Below are 11429 nucleotides of genomic sequence, written 5' to 3'. Positions count from 1 at the left end.
TCAAAGCTATCTAGTGAGGATGCTCCTACAGTGCTTGGTGGCAACGACTGTGGTATCTATTGGTCATCGCCATGATTAGATATCTTTTAAACTACACAAAGTTCCATGAAACGATCATTTAGGTTGGGGGCGCCAAACGTCATCTACAATGGACGGTCACGACGCCAGGACAATACTTGAGTGGAACATCCTCTCCGTTTCAAACAAACAAACAAACAAACAAACAAAGAAACAAACAATCTAGTATGGTGACCGTGTCAGTCCCTACATCCAAGTGAGGAGGGTTGACACGGTTCTGGTTGGGATGCTTGCAGCGAGCTTCCGGATGACTTGGTTACGCTAAAGGTTCGCCTTGATAACGCCAGCCCGCCTGGCGCTGCTCTCGTCCGCCAGTTGAAGACAACTGCCGTTGGAGACTTGTCCCTCTAACTGAGGGGGGAAATACGTGTAAAGTGACTTTTCCAAGGGCACAACGCCACACGACGTCACACGACGCCACACGACGCCACACGACGTCACACGACGTCACACGACGCCACACGACGCCACACGACGTCACACGACGCCACACGACGCCACGCGACGTCACACGACGCCACACGACGTCACACGACGCCACTACGAACTAGAACCCAAACAGTTGCATGATGCCTGTTGCGAGAGAAGTCCCCGCGACAATGACTTCCATTTCAAGTGCTCGTTTTCTTTTTTGACAAGCTGCCGTCTGAATGCACGAAGCACCGCAAATGCTATTATTAAACGGCGAGACTCAGACGCGCGGCAGAATTCTCCACAATGGATCAAAAGAGAAAATTGAACTCCACGCGTACCATTAATGTACCCAAGAAGCACCCGGACGTTCCCGACCCATCAATTACAAGTAGCCTAAAATAGATTGCTGACTTCAGACGCTGGAGAGCCACGAGATTTTTAAGTATATGTTTTTGGTGACACCTGAGAATAGCTTTAATGCTACTCCATTGCCTGCGTTCAATTGGTAAGCCAGCTTGTGCGTGTTCTGTTACAATCTTGATTTAGTTCGTTTTGTTATTGTTAATTAGACTGATATGTAACCTTTATGATTATAAATTCCTTTCGCTGTATTACTGTTATTTTTATGTTACGATGTTGACTTAGTTCGTCTTGTCATTTGCTGTTAACCTGAGTTATATGTTGACCGTTATCTGTATTTTTTGTATTTTATGAACAGAAGACCATTATAGGCAGACATGCTCCTTCTCTAATGCTCGATAAACGTATGTGAATAAAATGAAAATACATAAAAATAATCCAATCGACCAAAAACAACTCAGTGTATATGCGTCCTGCTCAGCCAATGGATGCACGATCATGGCAAGCGGGGTACTATAATGCTTGTAAAGGGTAAGAAACAGGCTTTCCAATGCCAGTGGGGTCGGTAGAGAAAAGGCGAAGGTTAGGTCAACTGAAGCAAAGTTTCCAAGCTCCTGGCCTACTCTGTGGTCACCTATATAGATAACATAATGACTTTATTGCAAGTTCATGCCCGAAGGCTAATTGCAGACAAACAAGTACATGGAGATACATGGAAATCGAAATAGGTATCTAGTCTACTGTGATTGTGAAAGTTCTATGTTAGCTATGGTTGACTATGGTTGGGTTGGACTTCTTTTTGAAGGCAGTGGAAAATGAAGTGACCCACGTTTTGTATCGTAAGTGGGTTGGGTGATTTTAGTAGTAAGATGGATTTTAAAGTTATTCAAATGGTGAAAGCTAGGGGAATTAATGGAAGCTGTTTTATATAATTCGTTCCTTTCGGCGTCATATAGAGGACATTGGCAAATGAAATGTATTTCATTTTCCACTGCTTTCGTTGAACAAAACTTACACATTCTCTCGTGAGCAGGTAGATAAATGCGTGTGAGATGAGGTTAGTTGGATTCACATTTGATAGACTGCGAACGCGTGAAGCGAAGATAAATCTAATAAAGCTACGTTTGGTTACTTAGAGACAAAGTTCAATAAAGCAGAGAGGATAATAACATTATGGCCGGTGAATGCCCTTTTTTTTACAATTCCCCCGGGTCCTTAGTGATGTACTCTCCACTCGCAGGTTATTGATTTTGCCTTTCTGATGAACTTCTTCGCTCGATGAAGACGTCTCCTGGGTGCAGTAACCCCGGACCCAGCGGGATTAAAAGAATAAGAAACAGACACGATTAAAAATGTCAGACTTGTCAACGTAAGATTGAAGTGATTTCTCCTCAGAACTGCCTCAGAGCGGAACTCGTTTTCACCAGATGGCATTCAATGTCTGCAGTTAATGTCACTTAAAGACAGAAGAAATATGTCCAGGCTATGCGTAATGTGTGGCGTCGCGGTGGCGCAGTGGCAGGGTGTTTGGCCAGAACCCAGAGGTACTGAGTTCGAATCCGGGGTTCCCTGATTTGTCCCGTTGACGTTGTGCCCTTAGGAAAGACACTTAACACGACTTTCCTCACTTCACTCAGGTGTGAATGAGTACCTAGCCTCGGGTAGGGACGTCCTTCGGATAGGACGTTAAATGGAGGTCCCGTGTTTGGGGAAAGCCACACCCCGGGCACGTTAAAGAACCTACCACTTATCGAAAAGAGTCGGGGTCCTTCCCGGTGTGACTAGTTGACCGCACATGGGGCAATTGTCGTATTGAGGTCACCTGAATTAGCTCCGAATGGCAGTCGCTCCAGACCTTTGCGATCTAGCCCCGCCAATTGTAAGCTCCTCGCAATTCAGCCCCTGGCTGCGAAGAGAGCGTAGTCGGCCCACCCAATAATGCGTAATGTACAAAATTCAAATAAAAAACTGGTGGAAGTACCAACTGTTAAGTATCTTATACCAGCTCAAAAAAGCTCAAGAAATGCCTTCAAGTGCCAGAGTTAGCAACCAAGAGAGGAACTCGTTGCCCCCAAGTACAAGAGGAGCTTGCAGCTAGACTTTCAAAGGCTAGATGCATGTGACAGGTCGTTCCTGAGAAGCTGGTACGTTATGCCGAAAGCTTTAAACATCGCTTGGATACGTGAAAAGGTTGAGTGCAACCGGTACTCCGGTAGGCTATGAACACTGCTGTGTCTCTCTTTGTACAATACCTGGAACCTAATCACCAAGCAGATGTAATGCTATGGCAACCTAAGCCGTACAAGCTTCTTCTGCCAGTTGGATTCGGTCTTCCAGCAACCATTAGATCTGCTTGGGGATTACCTGGAAGCAACTTTACACAAGCGGACATGCATGGTGTGAGATAGTAAAGATCAACTCTCGTAATGCCGTCGGGTACCGCGAGACCTCCTAATGCAGCACCAGTAATCCCAAAGGTAGACACGCTTCACATACCCAGGCCTTCTTGAGATAATACTTTTCTTAATGTGGAGGTCTTAGGGTACGTGGCGGACAAACGAGAGTTGACTTAACACGTGACATCTTTTGGCATATTGCAAAAATTGCAGATCCATCACTTTGTATCATTTACGAGTCTCGATCAATCAATCAATCAATCATCCAATCAATTAATCGATCAATAACTTTTATTCATACTGAAAGTGCCCTTTAGTTTCGGCCTTAGACGTTCTTCCCAGAGATCCAGTTTAATCTACGAGTATCTGGATTATGGCATCTCGGTACAGAGGAGACCAGAAAAAATGAATCTAACAGTAAATCTTGACCCTATGATGATATCGTACCTTGCCGTAGAGTGAACACTAAACTTTGAGAGGTGGGTTGTGTTTTTGAACAGCAGACCTGCTGTGTACAAAAATTATAGACTCAGCCCAAGGTGTAGCTGCTACAATTGATGTAAAACAACAAAGCTTGCTGGGCGCTTTAGACGTCAGTGTGTGGGTTGCGCATTAACCTGTTTCCGATCCTCTGTCAGATAAAACCGACACCATCAGATCTCTGCAATTTGGGAGAATAAACTTTGTAGTTGCGCAGTTTCTAGCGCATGGTGGATTAGCCTTCCACGTGCTGCCACGTGCCACACGTGTGTAGCAGGCACGTGGAGGCGGCTGGATGTTTTGTACTCTCGCCTCCACCACGTCAGCAACACGACCACATATCAAACAACACAATGGACAAAGTGGATTGAAAGGTAGCATGCGCAGACACTTACAACGTCACATATGCCGCTCTTCAGCATCTTAATCACACTATATATGGTAATGCTCCCCTAAAGGATCGCTAAGAATATCACAGTCAATACACACTTGTGAACGAACGAGAATACTTATCGGTACGAATGCGGTGTAGACGTTGTTTTTATGAGCTGTTCCACACTACTTTCTAGATGGGGATGTCGGTCTGTAATTCTACAGCACCTGTAAACACCGTTATGGTGTCCAAAACCGGGACCTCAATAACCGCACATTCACTCATTTGCGCGTCTTGTCAAACATTTCACGATTTCATTTTCCATAATGTACAACTGACGGCGAGAATATAAGTTAAGAACGACTGGAGTCCGCCGTCGTCACTTTGTCTATGTCTTTCATTTCTATTATTTGATGTTTTCTGTGAATAAAAAAAAATAACTACACACATGCCAGAATACAAACGAATGTATCGGAAGGATCTTAAGTTACAGCAGATGCTGCGAATGCACGAATCAGTACGAGAACAATACCCACGTGCAATGTACGAGGTAAACCTCCTTCACGGAGGTAAAAACACTCGGTCGTGTGGCGTAAATGCGGGGTGTTCGACCCAGAACGCAGCGGTCCCGGGTTCGAATCCCCTGACGCCACCGATTTTGTGCCCTTGGGAAAGGCACTTAACACGAATTCCCTCACTCCACCCAAGTGTAAAAATGGGCTATTTATCTCTGTAGGTGGCACTGACACTGTTAATTTAAGCCATAAAAACTTGAGTGCAGTGCCACGTCGTAAGCGAAATAAAGAATTAAAGAATACTCCTGTCGGAGGTCACTGACCCCACCTACGGAGTGAGTGCCTTCACCGGGAGGTAATGAGGCGAAACGAAGGCTTTGAAAACAGCCAGCAAACCAGAAGGTCTGCGTAGGAGGCCATGCTTCCTGTTTACCAGCTAGATTTTACGGGTTGGCAGATTTGCCCTCTACACGTGTTAAGTACTAGTAGGCACATGGATGTGGTTGGTTGTTTTGTACAAGTATAAATGAAACCTGTCACACTTACAAGCTTACAGTTCTGTCATTTCTGGGTTGACGTTGTGTCCGTGGGAAAGTTAACACGAATTTCCTCACTTCCTCCTCAAGTCGTTAATAGCTATAGCGCCATAAACTTCCCTCTTAACGAGTGTCTTACCGGGCGATTTGCGCCGCCAAGTATATCCAGAGAATGTCACAATCAATACACACTTGTAAGATGGCTCTCTGCTATTAGCGGTTCTTAACTTAAGATGATCGTTAACTTCCCTTTTAACGAATGCCATGCCGGGCGATTTTCTAGGTCAAGTCTTTCCAGAGAATGTCACAATCAATACACACTTGTGGGGTCGTGTGGCGTAACGGAAGGGTGTTCGGCCCAGAACCCAACGGTCCCGGGTTCGAATCCCCTGACGCCTCCGATGTTGTGCCCTTGGGAAAGGCACTTTACACTTCTTTCCTCACTCCACCCATGTGTAGAAATGGGTATATTGTTCTCTGTACGTGGCACTGTTGAGATAAATTAATAATATGAAAAAACTTGAGAGCAATGCCACGTCGTCCTTGTCTGTCCAACAACGACGTAAAACAACAAAACACACTTGTGAGTAAGATGGCTCTCTACTACAGCAATTCTTCACTTAAAGTGATCGTCGATTTAAGCTGTCCTGTTTGCCAGCGTGGAAGAGGAATAGCTTCGTTAGGTCTGGCCTTCATTTGAAGGTGAAGATATCTTTTCACGCAACCAGCTGTAGACAAAAGAAGCGCAGAAAATTCCACAAACACCTGTGTGCAAAACAAACCGGCGCCAACATGGCAAGATGGTCGTGTGGTTAGGGTTGTTGACTTAGAATCTAGAGGTTCTGGGTTAGAATCTCCAGCAGGCCAACAAGTTGAATAATTTGAATGCAGCGCTACTTTTTCTTTCTCTCTGTGATTTTGAATAAAAAACCTGACCCTGCAAATTAGGCACAACAATCTCTCTGATAAAACAAAACTAGCAATTCTTTTAAAAGGTTCACCTACAATACCCTCCAGTTACAATATCAAAATCATGCTGATGACACAAAACTTCATTAATGATTCAGGGAGGTTCTAAGTACTTCTACTTGGAATCGCCTTGAATCATTTGTGAATATTACCTTAACATTAATCGGTACAGTTGTATGTATTATGTATTTTCATATTTCTATTTCAATTACTTTGTGTATTTAATTATTCAGTTACGTTGTTATTATCGTTAATTTGATACGCTTTATTTCAGTCATATCTTATCTTATTTGTTCAGAAACTTGCTTAAGTTTGTTATTGTCTCTGTCTATTCTTATTTAGTTTTTCTGTGGTGCTGTTAAATAAGACTATGTTCTTGAGTGTAGCGCCACTATGTCCATGTCCATGTGTATCTTGTTTTCTGATTAAAAAAAAAATAGGCACATGTGCGCCACAATGATATGGGAAGGTGCCAAAGTTTCCGCATCCTTCAAGCATCTTTGTGCTTGAGTAAGCGATAGCTCACTGCTGCAGTGGAAGACTTTTCCAGAGCCATGGTCTGATTCACCATCTGGTGTAATTAATTGTGTTTCATAGTCAACGTTTCCGAATCTTTCAAACCATGCAGAAGCAAAAATTTACTCTACAGCTATGGGAGAATATTCCAGAATCATGGCCATGGTCGTAAATTGGTGTAATTGATTGTATTTCATGGTCAACGTTTCCGAATCTTTCAAACCATGCAGAAGCAAAAACTTGCTCTACAGCTTTGGGAGAATTTTCCAGAGCCATATGGTCGTAATCTGGTGTGATTGATTGTATTTCATGGTCAACGTTTCCGAATCTTTCAAACCGTGCAGGTATACGTTAGTAAGCGATGACTTACTAAATCGCAGGGAGAATTTTCTTGAATCATGATCATGATCGTAATCTGGTGTAATCAATTGTATTGAATAATGGTCAACGTTTCCGCATTTCAAACCATTCGCGATTGTGTTCGCAGTCCGGTGCGATTGTATTACAGGGCAAAAGTTTCTTGATCTTTAAAACCCTGCTTGAGTACGCCACGCAATGGCTCTCTAAAACTAATCTCCAAGCAGATCTACCCGGTGCCAAAATCGTATAAGCTAGCCAGAGAAGCTCCAGTCAGTCAGAGAAGGTCTCTTTGGCTGACTGGAGCTTCTCTGGCTAGCTTATACGATTTTGGCACCGTGTAGATCTGCTTGGAGATTACTCTTAAACGTCAGGGGACTTTTCCAGAGCCAGGATGGTGTTCGTAATCTGGCGTAATTAATTGGATTTCTTGGCCAACGTTTCCTAATCGTACAAACCCTGCTTATTAGGTCCGCGATGACTCCTTATACCCCACAGCATTCCACTAGGGTGGCGACCTCGCTGCGACCGAGCGATTTGACAGAGCGCACAACAAATTTCATGGATAAAAACTTCGAAACTTTGAAACTTTATTCAGTATTTACAACTTCGCAGTTTTTTTGTAAACCTGAATTGCGTTGCAAATTTACACAAGTCATCATTACATAAGCTATAAGGAAAAGAGCCATCAAAACTACACAGAGGTAAATCACGCTTGCCACGGTTACAATAGATATGTAAAATCTGTTAAACCGAATCTTTTTACGTTTTTTGTGTTTTCTTGTATTTTCAGTCATACCTTTTGCATAATATTCCAAGTATGAAGTCAAGGGTTACACAAATTCAGTTCAGGTCGCAGCGAGGTTGGCATCTGGCGCGATGGGGCCCAACCGCGCTGGAAGACTTTTCTAGCGGCCAAGTTCACGATCGCCTGCAATTAATTGAACTTAAGCAGGATAAAGCCGCCTTGGAAGTACGAAGCGTAAAATTGTTCATCCACATTCAAACTCCCGCAAGCCCCAATTTAGACATCATTTGCACCTGGTGCTTGGTAGTAGTTTGCTAAAGAAAAGAGACTCGGGTGATCGGCTTCCGTAGCCTGGCGGCGCATCGACGTGGAATGACCGCTTCTCACGCGGTCAAGTGCATGATGCCCTCCTGGAATGCCCTCGAAAATTACCATAGTTGCTGAAGAAAAGAGACTCGGATGATTGGCCTCTTAGCCTTGTGACGCATCGACGTGGAGTGGCCGCTTCTAACACGGTCAAGTGCACGAAGTTTTCCGGGAATACCATAGGCCATTAGTTCCGTGTTTGCACCAATAGAATCCTACGTCACCTTTTTCAATATGGATGCCGTATATAAGGTTACCATAGGCCATTAGTTCCGTGTTTGCACCAAAAGAATCATGGGAGAATTGTAAACTAGTATGGATGCCGTATATCGGGTTACCAAAGGTCATTATGGTCGTCTCTGCACCAATAAAACTCTGCTAAGGACATCGCAAATCGGGTTTCCTGACTTTATTGTCATATCAAATGGTTTATTGAAAACAAGAAACTTGCAGCCAGAGGCTGAATTACACCATGTTGTACAGTGCACCACTGAATTAAAGGAGTTCACTCCAAATTCTTGATTATGTAGGAATTAAGTTATGGGATTCGCCAAAAGTAGTTTGAAACGCGGTTAGTTACACATTGTACATATATTTTCCATCTCTTTGCGCCACTATCGTTCATATTTCTAACGACTTTAGACAAACCCTTGATCATAAGGCACATCTGTACCTATATTTACACCATTACTAAGAAGCGAGAAGAAGCCAAATTCATGTAATCATTAGACTAGTGCTAGCTTATCATGGTATATAATTATGTATTTGTAAACTGTGACGTTTTCTGTTGTGACCTGTACTAAACCCAGTGGGTATGTATGTACAATAAAGGTCTTCATTCATTCATTAAAACCTGCAGTTCTGATCCAAAATGGCTACCAGCTAAAGGGTTAAGAAAGGTCATCATGCTCTTGTGAACGATGGTGAACTTCTTTATTTTTACTCATGTGTGCTTAATCTAAGCTCCTGTCTTTGCTCTTGTCTGCGACATAATCAAATCAAGCGACATAATCATATAATCCTCCTCCGAACCAACGCTTGGGTGGTTATTACTGAAGGTCATTGCGCGCATCTTCGCACCAATAGAATCAAAGGTCGACTGTAATCCAATATGGATGCCGTATATCGGGTTACCAAATGTCATCGTGACCATCTCTGCACCAATGAAATTATCTTCCCTCGACTTTGTAATGGCTTCGGAATATCGGGTTATATAAACATAATTTCCCCATCGTTGCTCCACTAAAATATTGCCGCTCCGATATGGCGACCATATGATGGGTCATTAGGAAAGGTCATTGTGCCTGCCTGAGTTTGCGCGATGTTTCACCCCCTTTGCTTATATTTGTAACTTGATTGCACAAAAATTGAACAAGGTACAAAGTATGGCATCTAGTGGCGCTTAACTACAGCTCTATAAGGCTAATCTACCTGATACAAGATACCTGTGTCGACCTGATCTTTGCTGTTGCGTGCGGCATCAAATCAAGCGAAATAAGCCCCCACCGAGCTTGCTACGCTTTTAGTGAGAAGTTTTGGTACGTAACAAAACTAGTCTAGGGGCAACAACCGACCGTACGGTTTCAATGGGAAGTTGTAACTGCCGGTTCGCATTTTGTTGTCATCAAACTATTATGTCATTAAACTATTATGTTATCATGTACCATTATCATCGTCTACTGGTTCTTTCATCTATATGCCTGCCTAAGACCTCAGTCCAGATGCGACACATTGCTTCCCGTTATTACGGTTTGCCTAACAGCATGGTACTTAGCCGAGGATTTAGACAGAACGTATCGTATAAGGTCGTGTTCGAGTATACAAGGGCGATCTCCCGTTTATAGTTTCCCATCGTCTATAGTTTCCAAATGGGTACATAAATCGGATAAGAAATCGTATTGTGATAATGCTAGGGTCACATTTCTAAGTCGAGGCTCAGTCGGGCTGTTTGCGAAATCGAAAAATCTAAAAAATTCATATCAAGAAAATACACAATTTACTAGTGTAACAAGATTCGTTATTATCTAGTAGACGAAATCAGCTGAGCGATCTGTCGAATCCCTCGGTCGCTGCGCGGTCGCTGCGCGGTCGCCGCTCTAGTGGAATGAAGGGGGTGGAAACGAATGAAGAAGGATTGCGGAGATGGAATCGGTTACTACCTAATCCCTCCTAGCAACCCTCTCCACGCGTCTGCTGAGCCCAGCTTGCAACTCCTGCCTTCGAGATAAGACGAACATATTCATCCCCGTTTCTCTGATGTCCACCCGGCCCGGGTCGGCCGCTCCATCTCTTCTCAACAATCGTGCTCATTTCTGTTCGGGTCATCTTTCTGTCAGGTCGCGACGACCTATGAAACGTCTTCGGCGGATGCACAGCAGGCGTCTATAGTATCTTCTCAACAATCGCGCTCATCTATTTTCGAGTAATCTTTCTGTCAGGTCGCGCCGACTTATGAAACGTCTTCGGCAGAATGCACACCAGGCTTCTATAGTATCTGAAGGCAGGAAGAACAGAGGAAAATAATTTCTGAGCGGATTCTCAGTAGTCATGCTCAGTTCGTCCACCGTAGTCATTAGTCATTCCCTTCATCATGCATATGGTGAAATCTACGCCAGCGAAGTCAAGCAAAGAGACATTTCTCCTTTGTCTTTGAGGGGAATCCACTGTAATTTCATCCTTCCGAAATCATTTTGGCAAATTACACCCCGGGCTCTTAGCATCTGAAAGCAGCTACTACAAAGGGAAATATAATATCATCAAGAAAACTTGAGAAGTTAAGATAGATAGAGGTACGGAGTTCAAACAGTCTTCTGAAGAAAAAAAAGGTTGTCACGGATCATTTCTGACGACTGTTTCCGCCATGCATGGCCTCTAGGAAAACCCTGTGACAGAAATGAAAAGTGCAACGCGTGCGATTGCCGCTTTAAACTCAAACCTTAACGCCCACTCTCATCCTTCGGCCTCCATAGTTCTAGGGATAAGCAAATTTTTGAACACCTTCATCTCTAGATTGATAATACTGGCAGTTGAAAGATAACTATGTCTTGTTCTTCTCTGAGCTGGTATTAGATTCTAAGTAGTCCACCAGTTCATGAGTCCTTCTGGCCTTTCGGAAAACCCTGTGGCAGAAATGAATAGTGCAGCGCGTGGGATTGCCGCTTTAAACTCAAAACTCGGCCTCCATCGTTCTAGGGATAAGCACATTTTCATCCCTAGATTGATAATTCTTGCAGTTAAAAGATAACTATGTCTTGCTCTTCTCTGAGCTGGTATCAGATTCTAAGTAGTCAGCACGTCCACCAGTTCATGAGCCATTCTGTA

This window comes from Branchiostoma lanceolatum, chromosome 8 (genome assembly GCF_035083965.1).
Source record: "Branchiostoma lanceolatum isolate klBraLanc5 chromosome 8, klBraLanc5.hap2, whole genome shotgun sequence".
NCBI classification, from domain to species: domain Eukaryota; kingdom Metazoa; phylum Chordata; class Leptocardii; order Amphioxiformes; family Branchiostomatidae; genus Branchiostoma; species Branchiostoma lanceolatum.
This window is presented reverse-complemented; position numbering follows the sequence as displayed.